This window comes from Palaemon carinicauda, unplaced genomic scaffold (assembly GCF_036898095.1).
Source record: "Palaemon carinicauda isolate YSFRI2023 unplaced genomic scaffold, ASM3689809v2 scaffold237, whole genome shotgun sequence".
In the NCBI taxonomy this organism is placed as follows: Eukaryota; Metazoa; Arthropoda; class Malacostraca; order Decapoda; family Palaemonidae; genus Palaemon; species Palaemon carinicauda.
This window is the reverse complement of record NW_027169998.1, coordinates 101,988-122,033: the sequence shown is the minus strand read 5'-3', so window position 1 is coordinate 122,033 and position 20,046 is coordinate 101,988. Positions and strand designations below refer to the sequence as shown.

Here is a 20,046-nt window from a genome sequence, read left to right as displayed (position 1 = left end):
AAAGACCGCCTACTATTAGGAAGGTCGAATATAAACAAATATAAAAATTAATTTTAATGAGTTTATAATAAAAGGAAGTTAATCGAAGAGGCCTATAAGAGGCGGAGAGATATAAAATAAATCTATAACTTTGTTAAGCAAAATTAAGAAAGAGAGTCTATACTCTCTTAGACACCAACACTTCCGTCTAAGGGAAGGGTCGGCCATTGAAAGGTGAACGAGAGTTCATACTCTCTCGTCACCAAAATTAATCAAATTAATTCCAAAAGCTAACTAAGCTAATATAGAAGTTTTCCAGTAAAGCGACAGCCGAAATCAAAGAGAAATACTTCACCAAAGTCGTGAAAATACTCCAAGAACATAAGCGTATCCCAGAACGTCTTGCCGGAAGCACGACAGAGGAATAATTGAGGAGGTGTCAACAAGAAGTACTTGAGTACCTGGCCACAGGTGGCGCTGGTAAATACACCCCCTTCTAGTATTGTGATAGCTGGCGTATCCCTCCATAGAATTCTGTCGGGCAACGGAGTTGACAGCTACATGATTATCGGGTAAGTTTAATATTGAAAAAACACAGATTCACTAGTTTCCTTACAGAAGGTTCATCCAGGTACTTCTTTATAAAAGCAATTTTTCTAAGATGATAGCCAGCAGTTTTTACTACATTATTTATTTAGTTCAATGATGATTGTTGGCATGTTTATTTGGAGAAGCAGGAGGCCTATCATCTTTAGGTAACAGATCAGATTTGACTTGGAATAACTATACTAATTTTAGAGCTTTTCCTCAGAGAGTTTATGCTTCAACTGAAAAGGAATACAATTTAGCCCTAAAAGAAATACTTTCCTGTATAACCTAGGAACATGAGCGGTGGGGTACCCTTAAATCTGCAATATTTGGTGTAGACGTAGCAATTCCTCCTTTACTGAAACCAGATGGCTGTCACCCACTCTCCAAAGGAAAAGTCAACCCTTTTGACCGACGTGTTAGACAGTAAGCATTATAATTTGAAACTTGATCTTCCTCATTCTTATTTTCCAGAGGCTAAACTAACTACTTTAACTTCATTTATCATTTTCTGCAAGTTAGCAAGATGTTCTTTCTTTCAACACTTGTTGGAGAATTGGTAATGTTATGCCATTATGTAAATATGTTTGTGGTACCTCAAGACCATCTGATTACTGACCAATTTCCATTACTCCCATATTATCTGATTATTGACCAATTTCCATTACTCCCATATTATCTAAAGATCTTGAACGTCTTTTGGTAAAACATGAAAAGGTTTGCTGAAAGTAATCATCTGTTCCCTAGTTTGCTATTTGGCTTTCGTAAAAGTCTTGGAGTACGTGATGCCCTTCTAACAATCTACAATGCTGTGAAGAAATGTCTTGATTGTGGTCAGGACGTTCATATGATTGGCCTTGATTCTAATGCTGCCTTTGACCGTATTAATCATGAAGCCCTTGTTTTCAAATTCAAACAGTTGGGAGATGGTGGGTCTTTTCTTAGCATCATTATTGAATCTTTAAGTAATATATAGCAAAGTTTTTTGTTGATGGACACCATAGCAAGTATAGGAATGCAATATCTGGTATTCCTCAGGGTAGTGTTCTTGGTCCATAACTTTTCAGACTATATACACATGACATGTTTGGCCTAGAAAACAAGCTCATTGCATATGCAGTTGATGCTACTCTCTTTGTATCAATTCCATCTCAAGAATGTAGATCTGGGTTATTAATCCCTTAATACTTATAGCCAAAATTAGTTCATGGTGCAAATTATGGGACATGAAGTTGAACCGTAACAAAACTCAAAGTATGATTGTAAGTAGGTCTAGGACAGTAGCTCCTCAACATCTGGATCTCAGCACTGTTAATGAGTTTCTTAACTCTGTAAGACTTAAACTTTTAGGTGATTCTTAATAGCAAATTTACATCTGAGAAACACATTAGGTCTGTCTCTTCTTCAGTTAGGCTACACAAGATTTTCGGTGATCAATCTATTCTGAAGCGTGTTTTAATTCTTTCATTTTAAATGTTTCAAGTATTGTTTTCCTGTCTGGCCTTCAGGTGCTGAATCTCAGCTTAACTTAATGGACAGGAACTTACGGTCTATCAAATTCTTTTTTTCTTATCTATATATTAATCTCTGGCACCATCGTTGCATAGGATTTTTCATAATTCTGACCATCCTTTGCATTCAGATCTTCCTGACAGTACCATCCTGTTCATACTACTAGATATGAAGTTAATTCTAATCGTGATGCCTTCTCCATCATAAGGCTCAATATCCACAGTGTTGTCAAAGTTTTATTCCAGCTGTGACCATGTTGTGGAATGATCTTCCTAATCGGGTACTGTTCTCGAATCGGTGGAACTTCAAAAAGTTCAAACTTGCAAGGAAGGTTTTCTTGTTGAACAGGCTGACATAAGTCTCTTTTTATAGTTTATTCATGAAAGATATATTTTTCAATGTTGTTACTGCTCTTAAAATATTTCATTTCAATTGTTCATTACTTCTCTTGTAGTTTATCTATTTCCTTTCTAAGCTATTTTTCCTTGCGCTTATAACTTCGTGCCTTTCCAACTAGGATTGTAGCTTAGCTAGTAATGATGATAACAATAATAATACAGTTTGTTTGTAGTTATTATAGACTAAGGTTTAAAATACAGCACTGCGATTTCGTCAGCTGATTTCCAGTTTTAGCAGACAACATTATCGCATTCTTAAAATTGCACACATACGGATAACAGAGTATTGTTTATATAATATCTTAACGTATTCAAAATATCTTCATAATGAATATTACTTTAGCATCAATATGTAATAGCATTCCATAGTTTTCATTTACAGTACTGTAGTTCCTTAATAACTACTATTAGAAGTTATTATATGACACATAGGGCACCTCTGAGAGAGAGAGAGAGAGAGAGAGAGAGAGAGAGAGAGAGAGAGAGAGAGAGAGAGAGAGAGATAAAATTTTTCTCTCTCTCTCTCTCTCTCTCAGAGGTGCCTTACAATACATACAGTATATAAAGCAGAAGGAACGGAAATCGTTGTTTCCTTGCAAAGTATCTGTTAAAGGCTACATTCAAAATAAACTCGTACTTTGCTTAAATCTACGTTCGACCATAGGCCGCAGTTGAAACACGTCATTCGATTTTGTCAACCGGTCTCTAGTTTTAGTCAACATAACGTATTTCTACTGAAAGATGTCTAAAATAATCCTGGATTTCAACGTTAACCCTTTTACCCCCAGGCTATTTGGAACTTTCCAACCCTTAATCCCCAGGGTTTTTTTTTTTTTCAAGCACATTTTGCTATATATATTTTTAAATTGCTCTAACAGCCTTAATTTTTGTCATAGAGAGGTCAGGTTGGTCTCATTCTTTTGGAAAATGCCTGAAGTTTCTCATAAAGTTATAAAAAATATGCAAAAAAAAATGTAAATATCAGTTTTTTGCAAGGACGTACCAGTACGTCCATGGGGGTAAAGGGATGAGTTTTGTGAAACGTACCAGTACGTCCTTTGGGGGTAAAAGGGTTAATTGATCTTCATTTAATAATTTTTATACTTTTTTACTACAGAAAGTCCTCGACTCACAAACTTAATAATTTCCAAGAACCTGTTTATAAGTCTAATTTTGTGAAATTTTCATCGAACTGAAATACCTACAATTTTCAGCTGCAAAACTCAACAAATAGTCCCATAGGTTGTGGAGGTGGTGGTGGGGGGGCAGTAGCTGTAGTGAACGACACCTCGTAGTAACGGGGGATTTTGAGGAGGGAGAAGTCTAATTGGAAAGGGACCTCTGGTAGTGGTATCACTCGCCCCAGTTTTAATACCGACACCCTTTAAGGGTGAGCGAGCTGGGTATATTCCTGGCATTCCATGCAACTTTTTTCTCTGGCATATTTAGCAGTATTTATACCTTTGAAATGGTGCTTTAAGGAGCATTTCACGGAGCGACACGGGTTGAGCCCAGAAAACAATGTTTTGCTAATGTATTTCATTAAGAACTTTTGATACAATATCCGAGATAAATGATTTCAATTGGATTAGAGTTTGTATCTCCAAAAGTTTGTAAGCTGGGAACCTTCTCTTAAGGTGTATTTTAACAACATCAATTACCGATTGCTTTCATTTTGGTTTTTGCCGTCCAGCTGATCTCAAGGCGACGACGGTATCGAGATAATGCTCACCTATAATCAACAGAGTATCGTTTATATAATTTCCTAACTTATGCAGTATTACTAAATTTCACAATTTTTAAAATACGGTGCTGTACAGTATTTTGTCTTGGGCTTTTTAAACACTACGCTGTATTTGGCCATTTGGAACTCAAAATTTTACGGCTTGATTCGTGTTTTATTTGGTCATTCGGAACTCAACATTTTACATCTTGATTCGTGTTTTATTTGGCCATTTACAACTCAAAATTTTACATCTTGATTCGTGTTTTATTTGGCCATTTGGAACTCAAAATTTTACGTCTTGATTCGTGTTTTATTTGGCCATTTGGAACTCAAAGTTTTACGTCTTGATTCGTGTTTTATTTGGCCATTTGGAACTCAACATTTTACACCTTGATTCATGTTTTATTTGGCCATTTGGAACTCAACATTTTACATCTTGATTCGTGTTTTTTGCCAATTTTTAATACTGTACATTATTTTCTGCCATTTTCAAATGCTAAATTTCAAGTGTTTTGGCTTGCGCTTCTTAACATCACACTCTATTTGGCGATTTAAAGCTCTGAATTTCACGTTTTCACCAATGTCGTAACAACGTTGCCAGACATACTAGTTGTAGTCACAGTCATAAGTCAACGAGTACGTATCTGTGTAGGGCTCAGGAAATAGTAAAAGTAAAAAGCTAAACGGACCTGGGGAAGCCATTTTTAAAATCTCAAAAGGATCCTTCTCCAAATAAGCCTTGAATACAATGAAATTACTAAAGAGATAGTAACAGAACACTTTAGGTTGAAAGACCTGGATCCTAGGAAAGGCCAAACCAATCAATAATGAATAAATGAATACCTATAATCAATCATATTTCGGGCAATATAACCACTCGGTTATTGAGCAGAACACGGACAACTTCCATGCAAGTAAGAACTTATTTTCTCAAAATAACTTGAGAATTACCATTGAATTACCAAACGTTCGGGCCATCATGCAATACTCATGTGCACAGTGAATTGATTTAAAAGATTTATAATGATGACCTTCGATCAAAGGGATTAGCCGGTGATGAAGTGTGGGACAGAAGTAGATGGAGAACGCTGGCCAGAAACATCGACCCCACATAGAAGTGGGAAAGAAGAAGAAGAAGATACCGTCTATTGTCTCTTGAAAGATTAATCTTCGGTGATGTTGGTCTTCAACTTTCTACGCACGTCGATAATCTGGAAAATAAAAGAACATATTCTAGTTATGCTTTTAAGAATGTTCTAAAATAATACAGATGTGGAGAAATTTTAAAATAAGCATTTTATATATATTTCAAATTCCATTCAACAAGTGGACTTTTTCATACATTTAAAAGCAATATACATTACTGAACTTGCATATTTCTAATAATACCTTAATAATTCTGAGTCTATTTGCATAATTCTGAACTTTTGAATGCATCAATCTTTATAAAAACAGGTCATTCAATTATTTAAAGTTTAACTTGTCTGCCAATTCATCTTTATTTCATATGAAATCTATCATGTAAGTTGTAAAGTCCAAAATAATAATAACTGAAAATTCTAACATTCTGGAATAAGCATTACACTCTCCAATCAAAAGGCAATAAGTACATAAGTACGGCACTGTACTATGAATTACATTACGACCTTTTGTATCATGGATACGATAACCATAATCTAGATTCAAATCCTAAAGGTCTAAATTAAAAGCGGACCACAATAGTTACACCTTGGTAATGAATCAGTGTTTCATAGTATACAACCCAATACAGTGGTGCCTCAGCATACGAAAGTAATCCGTTCAGGATACGGTTTCGTATGCCGATTTTTTCGTATCTTGAGTCGCGTTTTATATGTAAATAGCCTAATCCGTTCCAAGCCTTACGAAGACACCTTTTCTTTCATAAACACGCTAAACTGTAGTAATAAACATACAATGCAGCCATTTCTATCATTCAATAATTAACCCAACCATTAAAAACAGCCTAATCCATTCCAGAAACCACCATGAGATTATTCAATAATGTAGTTATAGCCTAGTTATCCCCTCCAAGCCCTAAGAAAACTGTCCGTTTTCTTTACTACTGTATGTAAAGCATTTGGATCAGTGAAGGTGTATTGTTACCTGTACACCTAAATTAAGGGTTGATACCCTGAAAAAAAAGGTACTGTACTCTCGTCAACGAGTTGGGATCTCGTAAGCTTTTCGTATCCGGAAAATTTTTTCGTATACTGTACTGGGGCATAAAAATCTTTGTATCGCTTTTCGTACCCTGAATTTTTCGTAAGCAGAAACTTTCGTATCCAGAGATATCACTGTATTTTCTTTATATGTATTTAGAAATGAATCCACATGACAGAATTTCCCAGCCAATAAATGACAAAATAAATGGGGATAAGTATAACCAAGGCCTGAAGAAGCACTTCAAAAATTGAAGAGTTGCAGAGGTACCAATCTGAAGTGGATCCGACTGAGGAGAATGAATCCCTGTGGGAGTTCCCTATCGGAAATATAGACATGAAAATTCAATCAACAACTTTTTTGTAGCGAAACATTGCAACGACGATGTTAGGGTTGCTCATTCGCACGCTTATCTACTCGTTGTTTGTTGGTTATGTCATTGTTAGAAAACTATTGCTTGTTCCTCATTGGCCCGTTTGTTTTCGAAGTCAGAATAGATTTGGTCTGGCTGGCTCCTGGGGCTTTATGCATACTGTTGGATACATCTTAGCGTACGCACCCCAGTAGCTCCGTTGAATTACCAATAGCAGTGGGTGTCGGATCTATCACAGTCTGTGCATTCATGTTTTGTAGTTATTAATTGTGAGTGAACGGAGACATAACAGACGGCAAACTTTTAACCCTTTTACCCCCAAAGGACGTACTGGTACATTTCACAAAACTCATCCCTTTATCCCCATGGACGTACCGGTACGTCCTAACAAAAAACTGCTATTTAAATTTTTTTTGCAATTTTTTGATAATTTTTTGAGAAACTTCAGGCATTTTCCAAGAGAATGAGACCAACCTGACCTCTCTATGACGAAAATTAAGGCTGTTAGAGCAATTTAAAAAATATATACTGCAAAATGTGCTTGAAAAAAATATAACCCCCTGGGGGTTAAGGGTTGGAAATTTCCAAATAGCCTGGGGGTAAAAGCGTTAAAGAAAGAGGGAAACTTGCTCTATCCTGCAGGGTTCAGAAGAGCGAGCATAATACTAGAGGCTTCAGTATAATGACACTTATGACGAGATCTAACAAGACCTTTACAATGTTGAAATGTATGGACTTTGGTGAAGCGATCATTTGGAGGAAGGCCTTGTCTATCACTACTGAAGATATGGGAAACTAAGTTGCATTTACCTAACACAAATCTTCATTAATACCTTACAAAAAGACTTTATACTCTATTTATTCCTCACAATTGCAACTGATTCCTTAAACGGGACGCTAGCATTCCAGTTTCCTCGAGTTCATATCGTGAACTTCCGCCCACCCCTTGCACTTATGAATTCATGGTTATTTCTGTGACCTTTCTAGTTATGATCCACCCTAATCGAAAACACCATCATGCACTCACGGGACCTTCCTAGTAGTATGGCAAATACTTGTTCATCTCGCTTCCAATGACAGAGGTACGACTACTAAAAGGTTTTGAAAGAATGTCCACAATGACATCCCTTCTGCAATCTTCTGTTACCTTGACCTCATATGACCAATGACAAAATGTAACCAACACTCTCAAGGAAAACTGAGGTTGTAGCAATTAAACCCTGCATCTTCATATCCCCAGTGATATAAGCACCTCAAGAAGGATTGTCACATTCATGCATGAAGATCCATCAAATCTTATTGATAGATTTTGGAATAATAAGGTAAATCCTTGCACCTCACACCGCCATCTATCATTTACTATTTCTAAGGGTAGGGAAACAGTTGTTGGGGTTAACTGTATCAAAACCTGCCACTCTTTTACTAACTGTTTTTTTAAAGATGTAATTGAGTATCAGTGAATCAAAATTTCCCCTGTAATATGATTGCCCAACAAGTTAAACATGCACAACTGCAATCTCATCAATGGTTTCCTCTGTATTCATACTTGATACCAGCTAATTCCAAAGGTATCCAACACCGAATTTCTACCAACCAGGATGCAAGGTCTAGAAAAGTTCATGTAGCAATCAGGGAGTTACAAACGGATAATGGATCTTCTATCCCTATGTAACAGGGATCCCCTAGGACATCTCAATACGTAAATCTCATGGTTTGAGGGAGACACATTTCCTTCGAATGTTCATTTTCTGTTCCCTTTTAACTGAATATCTGGTCAACAAAGGACAGTGTGTTGGGATTAGCCAAACAACAATGATCCTTTTGTAATACATTCTATGAGCAATGGGTCAATTCTGATGTTCCTTCTATAAATCCAAAAAGAATTCTGGTAATCCTTCCTCAGACAACTGCGAAAACTGAGCTGGCGTTTCATTTACAAACAGCTGTGCGAAGTGGGATTCCTTTTGTTATAATATCGCATTACAATACTGACCTGCATTGGGATATAACCACTTGCACACTCTCTAAAGACATATAGTATTACAAAACAGAATTTCCATATCACCTAAAGAGCCTTTACAGGAATTAGTGTTCTTTTTTTCTTGAGACCATCTGCATTCTTATTCTAATAAAGTATTAAGATAAAAACCAGCCCATTACCGAAGGTCCTCTACTAAATGCGCCACAAGTGTGTACAAGATTTCCGTTAAGACGTGGAACCCGAAGCTCTTCATAAGTTTAAGACGCAACTGCTTGTTTCAAGGGCCTCAAACTATAATCACCATATATTTAACCCAGTTTACCAACTGTTCAAGAGTCCATATTGCCACAAGATGATCTGTTTACCTTCCTATCTGTAGTTTTCTAATAAGTTACAATTCAAAAGGTTTCAATTTTCTACTTGTGGGCTTCCTATGGAACAATATCATCAAAATTTGCTCCATGTGAACATGTACTCTCACTGTATGACACTGATGATGATAACAGAAACTATGTTACGTGTATTTATGGTAAGAAAAAACATCCTTATAGTTTTCCCCATATGGAAAGAGAGAAAAAGGGATAAAAAACTGTTGCCTATCACAACACAACTTATGAAATTCGTGAAATATTAAAAAGAAAACCAAAAGAAAGCATGAATGGGATAATCTGTACTCAAAACTAAAGTTACAGACTAAAAGTGCTGTGGCCTGATTGGTAACGTCTCTGCCTGGTGTTTGCCAGTCGGGGGGTTCGAGACCCGCTCAGACTCGTTAGTGCCATTAGTGTCTGCAACCTTACCATCCTTGTGAGCTAAGTTTGGGGGGTTTGGGGGAGCCTATAGGTCTATCTGCTGAGTCATCAGCAGCCACTTCCTGGCCCTCCCTGGTCCTAGCTTGGGTGGAGAGGAGGCTTGGGTGCTGATCATATAATATATGGTCAGTCTCTAGGCCATTGTCCCGATTCCTAGGGCAATGTCACTGTCCCTTGCCTCTGCCATTCATGAGCGACCTTTAAACCAGACTATCTAAACAGCCAGAGAGCAAAGACCTATTGTAATAAGGAAGAAAAAATTCTTGGACTTTTATATTTTCAAATTTCATCGCTCAGTAGAATTGACGACAGCTCGTAACAGAGCGAGCACAAATCCGGGAACCAAACCATGTACTGGGCCTGTCCCGGTTCCTGGATAAAGGGAATGGAGCAGTGCGCATGAGACCGGCAGAGGTCATGCCCAACGGGGTCGTTGAACGAGGCAGGGCATCCTTCGGCAGTACAACGGGCCTTCTGTAAAAGAAAGGAGACATGAGTCTGGTGTTTCTTGAAACTCTGATAAGGGGATAAAAAACCCTATTATTCTAGAATTCCGGCACTCACTAAATTCCCTAAGATGATACCGCCCCATACCATTGTTGGCACTTTAATATTCAATTGTTTGTATATTTGTAATTTACCTAACGTCTGTTAATGACATAAGGATAAATAACTTAAAGCAATCTGCCGACCTCCGAGGGTCGGGGAAGCAGTGACATGCCCTTAAAATAAATATAAACACCAGCCTTAGCTAAAGGCAAGGCAAATATAAGTGTGAAGTGTATGGGCGACCTCCGGTGAAGCCGGAGCGTAATGAGACGTCCTGAATAAAGCAGCCTTAGCTAAAGGCAAGGCAAATATAAGTGTGAAGTGTATGGGCGACCTCCGGTGACGCCGGAGGATAATGAGATGCTCTGAATAATTAAATTGTGGCTAATAATTCAATTGTGAAAGATAAAAAGCCAAGCCGCAGCTAAAGGCTAAAGCTTAGATCATAGCAAAGCGTATTTACGATCTCCGGTGAGGCCGGAGGGAGAAGAAAGGTCCTGAATAATTATTGTGAATAAAAACACAATTGTAATAACAATGGCTATTGTGGATATGGCCGTGGCCTGAGACCGGAGTAAGGGCCACCGGAGGGTCGTATCTAAACAATATGAAGCCCGTCCCATGTAGTAAACAATATATAAATATAACAATAGAACGAAAGTCATTGAGAATCCCTCATGGCGGAGTAGAACTCAAGGCGGAGTGGAAAACGTTCATAAACTACTCCCGAGCCGTAACGGGGAGAGGACGAAACACGGACCAAAATAACGCTAACAATTGAAAAGTCACGAAAAATAAATAACTCGTAAGTTATCATCCACCCAGAGGGGGAGAGGTGAGGGAGGGAGAACCCGTTGAACGCACAAAACGGAAAACGGGAAATCCGCTCAACCACCGGAGTTAAGAAAGAAAACGAGAGAAAGGGGTAACTCGTGACTGCGAACAGAAAACGGGGACCCCAAGCTCTCGCTCTCTTGGACACAAAAACAGGACTAAAAATCACACAACACTATTATAAACGTATAAAATAAAAATGTACATCCATATAACACTACGATCGAAGAATAGCATCTGCTAAAACTTAAAATAAATACCACAGTCGAGTGACGAACACCTCGGTGGGGCGGGTACTAAACAAATACAAAGCTAGATCGCTATCTCGTTCGTAGGCTGGACTTGCTAGCAAAAAGTACCATGAGCATAAATACACACAAAAAAAAAAAAAAAAATAATAACGGTTCTAAAGGCATAAGGCCAGGGACTTAACCAAGAACCTAAGTGACAGAGTACTAAACGGGCAGACAAAGATGAATTCTCAAACAAGTGAACTAACAATGGCCGCCATGAAAGGCCAGACGGGAATAATAAAACAGACTATACTGGATATAAAACAAAAGCCCGGTACAATAAAAAACTGTCAAAACAAACTATGGTACTTAACATTGGAATATGTGAAGATGGAGCTTCGGACATGACAAAATAAATCCACGATTGATAAAAAAGACCGAGAGCACCACAAACAAATTCAACACTTAAGATTCCAAAAGAAGGATGTAGTTCAGATGGCGCTCGCGTCGTGGCATGGTGGTGTGGCGCTGGTGGTTGGCTAGGGCCTTTGTATCGGCCCTTCCCTTTGACGAAGGAATTAACTAAATGGAAGACAACCTGTGAATAGTGGTTTTCACGCGCCTTTGCTTTATACACGACACCCAAAAGGTGCTCGCGCGAGGGTAGTAACCTCAGCATTCCATGCTTTTATCTTTCTCTGGTATAATTGGAAGGTTTTATCAGAAAAGATATATAAGAAGGACTCTTTTCACCGGGCGCCACAGGTCGACCCAGAAATAACAACAACACCTACACTCCAATAACATGTTATTTTTATTAATAAAATAAATTTTTGAATATACTTACCCGATAATCATGTAGCTGTCAACTCCGTTGCCCGACAGAATTCTATGGAGGGATACGCCAGCTATCACAATACTAGAAGGGGATGTACTTACCAGCGCCACCTGTGGCCAGGTACTCAATCATTTGTTGTTGACACCTCCTCAATTATTCCTCGGTCCACTGGTTCTCTCTGGGGAGGAAAGGGAGGGTCGATTAAATCATGATTATCGGGTAAGTATATTCAAAAATTTATTTTATTAATAAAAATAACATTTTTCAATATTAAACTTACCCGATAATCATGTAGCTGATTCACACCCAGGGAGGTGGGTGAAAACCAGTGTACAAGATTAAAGGATAGCTAAGTATCCCATATTTCATATAACAGTTATCTCAAATAACAATGAAATAATAAGTACCTGGTAAGGAAGTCGAATAGAACCGTTACTCTGCCTCTTTATTTAAAGTTCGTCTTCCTTACTGAGCGCAGCGTTCCTCTTGGAGGCTGAATCAACCCAAAGGTGCCAAAGTACACGGGGTTGCAACCCCTACTAAAGGACCTCTACCAAACCTTTAACCCAGGCGCTTCTCAAGAATGAATAGACCACCCGCCAAATCCAAGGATGCGGAAGGCTTCTTAGCCTACCGTAACAACCATAAAAAACAACAATAAAAGTATTCAAGAGAAAGGTTAAAAAAGGTTATGGGATTAAGGGAATGTAGTGGCTGAGCCCTCACCTACTACTGCACTCGCTGCTACGAATGGTCCCAGGGTGTAGCAGTTCTCGTAAAGAGACTGGACATCTTTCAGATAAAATGATGCAAACACTGACTTGCTCCTCCAATAGGTTGCATCCATTATGCTCTGCAGAGAACGGTTTTTATTAAAGGCCAACGAAGTAGCTACAGCTCTTACTTCGTGGGACCTTACCTTCAGCAATGCAAGGTCTTCCTCCTTTAGGTGAGAATGTGCTTCTCTGATCAGAAGCCTTATATAGTACGAAAGCCCATTCTTGGACATGGGTCTCGAGGGTTTCTTGATGGCACACCATAAAGCTTCTGACTGTCCTCGAATAGGTTTAGACCTCTTCAGATAATATTTGAGAGCTCTGACAGGGCAAAAAACTCTCTCTAGTTCGTTACCTACCATGTTGGAGAGGCTAGGTATTTCGAACGATCTAGGCCAAGGACGTGAAGGAAGTTCGTTCTTTGCTAGGAATCCAAGCTGAAAAGAACATGTTGCAGATTCGGTTGTAAAACCAATGTTCTTGCTGAAGGCATGAACCTCACTGACTCTCTTAGCTGTTGCAAGGCAAACGAGAAAAGCAGTCTTGAGGGTAAGATCCTTGAAGGAAGCTGACTGGAGAGGTTCGAACCTAGATGTCATAAGGAACCTTAAGACTACGTCTAGATTCCAGCCTGGAGTGGAAAGACGACGTTCTTTAGACGTCTCAAAAGACTTGAGAATGTCTTGAAGGTCCTTGTTGGAAGACAGGTCCAAACCTCTGTGACGGAGAACTGAGGCCAACATGCTCCTATATCCTTTAATCGTAGGTGTAGAAAGGGATCTCTCATTCCTAAGATGTAGAAGGAAGTCAGCTATTTGGATCACAGAGGTATTGGTAGAGGATATAGAATTGGCTCTACACCAGCTTCGGAAGACCTCCCATTTAGACTGGTAGACTCTACGAGTGGAAACTCTTCTAGCTCTGGCAATCGCACTGGCTGCCTCCTTCGAAAAGCCTCTAGCTCTAGCGAATCTTTCGACAGTCTGAAGGCAGTCAGCCGAAGAGCGTGGAGGTTTGGGTGCAACCTGTCTACGTGTGGTTGACGTAGAAGGTCCACTCTTAGAGGTAGAGTCCTGGGGAAGTCGACTAGCCATTGCAGTACCTCTGTGTACCATTCTCTTGCAGGCCAAAGGGGAGCAACCAGCGTCAGCCGTGTCCCTTCGTGCGAGACGAATTTCTGCAGAACTTTGTTTATTATCTTGAACGGAGGGAATGCGTACAGGTCGAGATGGGACCAGTTCAGAAGAAAAGCATCCACATGAACCGCTGCAGGGTCTGGAACAGGGGAACAATAAAGCGGAAGTCTCTTGGTTATGGAGGTGGCAAACAGATCTATGGTAGGTTGACCCCACAAGGTCCAAAGTCTGTTGCACACACTCTTGTGGAGGGTCCATTCCGTGGGAATGACCTGATTCCTTCTGCTGAGGCGATCCGCTGAAACATTCATATCGCCCTGGATGAACCTCGTGACCAGAGTGAGGTTTAGACCTCTTGACCAAATGAGGAGGTCCCTTGCGATCTCGTAAAGGCTCCTCGAATGGGTCCCTCCTTGCTTGGAGATGTAAGCCAAGGCTGTGGTGTTGTCTGAATTCACCTCCACCACTTTGCCTAGCAGGAGGGACTTGAAGTTCAACAGGGCTAAATGAACTGCTAACAGTTCCTTGCAGTTGATGTGGAGTAATCCTTGTTCCTTGTTCCATACTCCTGAGCATTCCCGTCCGTCCAAGGTCGCACCCCAGCCCGAGTCTGATGCATCTGAGAAGAGATGAAGATTGGGGGTCTGGATGGCCAATGATAGACCCTCCTTGAGAAGGAGATTGTGCTTCCACCACAGGAGAGTGGTCTTCATCTCTTGGTTGATAGGGATAGAGACTGCTTCTAGAGTCGACCCCTTGTCCCAATGAGCAGCAAGATGGAATAGAAGAGGGCGGAGGTGGAGTCTTCCTAGCTCGACAAACAGGGCCAGTGATGAGAGGGTCCCTGTGAGACTCATCCACTGTCTCACTGAGCAATTGCTCCTCTTCAGCATGCTCATGATGCACTCTAGGGCTTGGTTTATCCTGGGGGCCGATGGAAAAGCCCGAAAATCCTGACTCTGAATCTCCATTCCCAGGTACACAATGGATTGGGAGGGAATGAGTTGAGATTTCTCTATATTGACTAATAGACCTAGGTCTCTGATTAAGTCTAAAGTCCAATTGAGGTTCTCCAGACAACGACGACTCGTGGAGGCTCTCAACAGCCAGTCGTCTAGGTAGAGGGAGGCTCTGATGTTCGATAAGTGTAGGAATTTCGCTACATTCCTCATCAGATGAGTAAAGACCATAGGAGCTGTGCTTAGGCCAAAACACAGGGCTTGGAACTGATAGACAACCTTTCCGAAAACGAATCTCAGGAAAGGTTGGGAGTCTGGATGAATGGGAACGTGAAAGTATGCATCTTTCAAGTCCAACGAGACCATCCAGTCCTCCTGTCTGACCGCTGCTAAGACCGACTTGGTCGTCTCCATCGTGAACGTCTGCTTGGTGACATACTCGTTGAGAGAGCTGACGTCCAGCACCGGTCTCCAACCTCCTGTCTTCTTGGCCACAAGAAAGAGACGGTTGTAGAAGCCCGGGGATTGATGGTCCCGGACTATAACCACTGCCTTCTTCTGCACAAGTAGCGACACCTCCTGTTGCAATGCTAGCCTCTTGTCCTCTTCTTTGTAGTTGGGAGAGAGGTTGATGGGCGATGTGGTCAGAGGTGGTTTGAGGCAGAATGGAATCCTGTAACCGTACCTCAGCCAACTGACAGACTGTGCGTCTGCACCTCTCTTCTCCCAGGCTCGCCAGAAGATCTTGAGTCTGGCTCCTACTGTTGTCTGGAGAAACTGAGAGTCAGTTCTTTCCCTTAGATGTCCTGGATCCTTTCCTAGACTTGCTCCTGTGAGAGTCTGGGCGGGAGCTTCCTCGGCTGGGGGCTCTACCACGAAAGGGCGGTATGAACCTCGTAGCCGGGGTATCAGCCACTGGGGAGCGATAAGTCTTGGGGACTGAGGTGGCAACCTTAGACTTACGAGCCGATGAGGCTACAAGATCGTGCGTGTCCTTTTGTATCAGGGCAGCAGACAAGTCCTTAACTAGCTCCTCGGGAAAGAGGAACTTTGAGAGAGGAGCAAAAAGGAGTTGTGACCGTTGGCAAGGTGTAATGCTGGCGGAAAGGAAGGTACACAGTTGTTCCCTTTTCTTCAACACCCCTGATACAAATAACGACGCTAGCTCACCCGATCCATCTCTGATGGCCTTATCCATGCAGGACATTATTAGCATGGCAGAATCTTTGTCCGCAGGAGAGGTTTTCTTGCTGAGGGCCCCCAGGCACCAGTCGAGAAAGTTGAACATTTCAAATGCTCTGAACAACCCTTTCAGTAAATGATCCAGGTCTGAGAAGGTCCAACAAACCTTCGAGCGTCTCATAGCAGTTCTCCGAGGCGAGTCCACCAGACTTGAGAAGTCAGCCTGGGCAGAGGCAGGTACTCCTAAGCCTGGTGCTTCCCCTGTGGCATACCAAACGCAACCTTTCGAAGCGAGCTTCGTTGGAGGGAACATGAAGGAAGTCTTGCCAAGGTGTTGTTTAGACTGCAGCCACTCCCCTAAGATCCTTAAAGCCCTCTTGGAGGATCTAGCTAGGACAAGCTTAGTATAGTTGGACTTAGCTTGTTGTACGCCCAGCGAAAACTCAGATGGTGGAGAGCGGGGAATAGCAGAGACGAAGTGGTCTGGGTAAATCTCCCTGAGTAGAGCCAAGACCTTACAAAAATCAATCGACAGTGGAGAAAGCTTAGATTCGTCCACGTCTGATGAGGGATCAAGGTGTGCCTCCTCATCATCCGACACCTCATCAGCAGAGGGTAGCGAAGTTATCGGACCAGAATGCTGAACCGCAGAGTCAGAACGGGTAGGAACAATAACAGTGGTTTCCTCTTCCAGTAACTGTTGAGGGAAAACCTGAGGCTCAGACTGCAAAGGCTGAACAACAGACGAAGCAGAAGGCAGGCGCATGGGTGAAGGAGGTTGACTCCTAGCAAAAGAGGTTGAACCCAAGGATTGCACAAGCTGAGCGGAGGACGGAGGCGGAGTAGTCCGTTCCTGTTCCTGAGAGATGAGCGGAGCATGATGAGGTTGAGGCTGCGCAGAACAAGGTAAAGTTCTCGCAAGCTGAGGCTCCTGAGGCGCAAGTCCAGGGTGTAGAGGAGCTTGCCTTGAGGAGGGTTGAGCTCGCTGCAGCGATGGCTGAGCAGACAGACTCACGGAGGGGAGAGGTTGTTGTACCCCAACCGAGAGTTGCACCACTGGCGGAGCAGCAAGGGGAGGCGGAGGAAGAGTGGAATAACTCTCCTGATCCCAAAGCAAGGGTTGCCTTAAAGAAGGCTGAGGCTGAACACCACTGGGAACAGCGAACTCCGAAAGTGGCTCAACATCGTACGCCTGGCAGATGGTGCTGCGACCAGGCGGAGCAAGTGCAGGCGGGGCGAGCACAGGCGGAGCGAGAACAGGCGGAGGGAGTGTAGGCGGAGGAGGAGGTGCAACACTCTCAGCCCGACACTCACGCATCAAGTCCGAAAGCTGAGCTTGCATGGACTGAAGCAGGGTCCACTTGGGATCGGCAGAAACGATAACAGACTGAGGTAAAGTCACAGTCGGGCTCTGTTTTGGCAGAACCTTACTCCTCTTGGGCGGAGTACAGTCGACAGATGACTGAGGCGAGTCAGAGCTGAGCCAATGACTGCAACCTGGCTGAGCACTCGCGGACTGGACTCTACGTTTAAGCGGTCTCGAGACCTGAGACCAACGTTTCTTCCCTGCTAGTTGATCAGCGGACGAGAATAAGACGGGCTCAATCGTCTGCAGGTGGGAGTGACGGTCTAAGGAAGACACGCCCGCAACCACCGAGGATAGTTCTGTGCGCCTAACAAGGCCTGTCGAACCCTTAAGCCCTTCGACATTGCTTCTCCCCTGGGCATGGGAGCTTGCAAGAGGTCCCGGACTGGGAGGACGACTGGCTCGCACAGAAAAATCCTCACGCACCACACTGGCACCACTAGCACTTGGCACTGCACCGACACTAGCACTCGTCACAGCACTGGCACTAATTCCACCCACTGCACTCTTGACCTTCAGTTCTTTAACTTCGGCCATCAGAGACTTATGGTCACTTACCACTGATTCTACTTTATCGCCTAAAGCCTGAATAGCACGCAAAACAACTGACATATCAGGCGGAGGGCACACAGTAGGTTCGGGGGTAGCCACTACAGGGGTAGGAAAAGGTAGGGGATCATGAGGTGAGGAAAACATAGAAGAGTGAGAAGAACTTCTCCTAACTCTACCTCTCTCTAACTTAGATGAATATTTTAAAAGACGGACAAATTCCAATTCCGAAAGTCCGGCGCATTCCTCACATCGATTTTCTAATAGACAGGGCCTGTCCCTACAGTCAGAACAAGCGGTGTGAGGATCTACCGAGGCCTTCGGAATACGCCTATTGCAAGACCTACATCGTCTATGGGAGGGGGCTTGCGAAACGTCAGACATCTTGTTTCAAAGAGTTAGCCAAAGGGTGATCCAAAAACAAGCAAAATTCGTTAACCGTTATATCAGTATTATATAAAAGCTATCTAGCTAATATAAGAAGGATTCCAGTAAAGCGACAGCCGTTAATCTGAGAGAATACTTCACCAAATATCCGTGAATAAACTCGAAGACCATAAGCGTATCCCAGAACGTCTAGCCGGAAGCACGACAGAGGAATAATTGAGGAGGTGTCAACAACAAATGATTGAGTACCTGGCCACAGGTGGCGCTGGTAAGTACACCCCCTTCTAGTATTGTGATAGCTGGCGTATCCCTCCATAGAATTCTGTCGGGCAACGGAGTTGACAGCTACATGATTATCGGGTAAGTTTAATATTGAAAATTGACTTTACAATAATTTCTCCTCATTTGACCAATACCAAGTCCGAGACATCACGACATAATTGTAAAGTCTTAAATAGAGATATTTATATTTTGGCGACATTAGTCTATAGGACATTTCATCAGACTCTAGGAATTTCGGTTTCCAAGACTTAAAAGTTTTTTGAGAAAAATTTATACATTAGAATTAAATTTCTATTTACCATAGCCTTTTATATAAAAATCTTATTTATCCTATATTCTATAAAATAATTTTATATTTCATTAATAGCTTTTATATAAAAGTCTATTTTTATCCTATATTCTATATCGATTTGCTTTATATTTTATTATCAGTTTTAATATAAGTATTTTTACCTCTAGAATTTAATCAGGGCAGCTCTGTCAGAGTCGAGCTTGACTCATGTAAGCTGGTTAAGGTCTTCCCTTTTAATAATAATAATCTAATAAACAAATGATGAATTTTGACTTTCACAAAACAAGAATTGTTTTCAATCAAAGTAATGATATTCTAACTCAATTGAACAATTTCAACTCATTATTTCATGGTTATAAATCATGACTTACTTCTGCCCAAACGCCTGGAAGAAGATGGAGGTCACGCCGGCCGACGTGCCGACCTCGTCCTAGAAGTAATCTATGATGTCTTGCTTTAGGTCGCCGATGTCTTCCTCTGAGAAATCTTGTGGATGGATCTGCGGACGTAGAAGAAACCCTTGAGAGAGAATAATGATATATATATCATACATATACCAAGGCACTTCCCCCAATTTGGGGGGGGGGGGGGTTAGCCGACATCAAAACAAATGGAAAAAAAGGGGACCTTTCCTCTCAATGCTCCTCCCAGCTTGACGAAGGACTCAACCGAGTTCGGCTGGTACTGCTAAGGTGCCACAGCCCACCCTCCCCTGTTATCCACCACAGATGAAGCTTCATAACGCTGAATCCCCTACTGCTGCTACCTCTGCAGTCATCCAAGGCGACCGGAGGAAGCAGCAGGGCCTACCGGAACTGCGTCACAATCGCTCACCATTCATACCTATTTCTAGCACGCTCTCTTGCCTCTCTCACATCTATCATCCCATCACCCAGAGCTTTCTTCACTCCATCCATCCACCCAAACCTTGGCCTTCCTCTTGGCAAGGAAAATTATATCAATGAACAGAGAAAGAATGAGATAGATTATCTATTACTTCACCCACGGCTAAATATGAAATATTGCAATGCAAAAATACCCAAAAATTTCTCAGACAGAGTAGAGAACTTTTGACTTTAATATAATTCAGAAGTATGGATATATGGAACCTTC

General features: G+C 41.7%; 1 protein-coding gene across 1 annotated transcript in view; it reads right to left on the bottom strand.

Moving 5' to 3' along the window:
• Positions 1–3,023: 3,023 nt before the first annotated feature.
• The window catches only part of LOC137636136 (tRNA (uracil-5-)-methyltransferase homolog A-like), a 57,426-nt gene continuing 40,403 nt past the window's right edge, over positions 3,024–20,046 (bottom strand). The window contains exons 7-8 of the mRNA XM_068368543.1: positions 19,305–19,432; positions 3,024–5,414 (exon numbers count right to left, since the gene is read on the bottom strand). The gene's annotated coding sequence lies outside the window, so the exon portion shown is untranslated. The remainder of the gene's footprint in view (positions 5,415–19,304; positions 19,433–20,046) is intronic.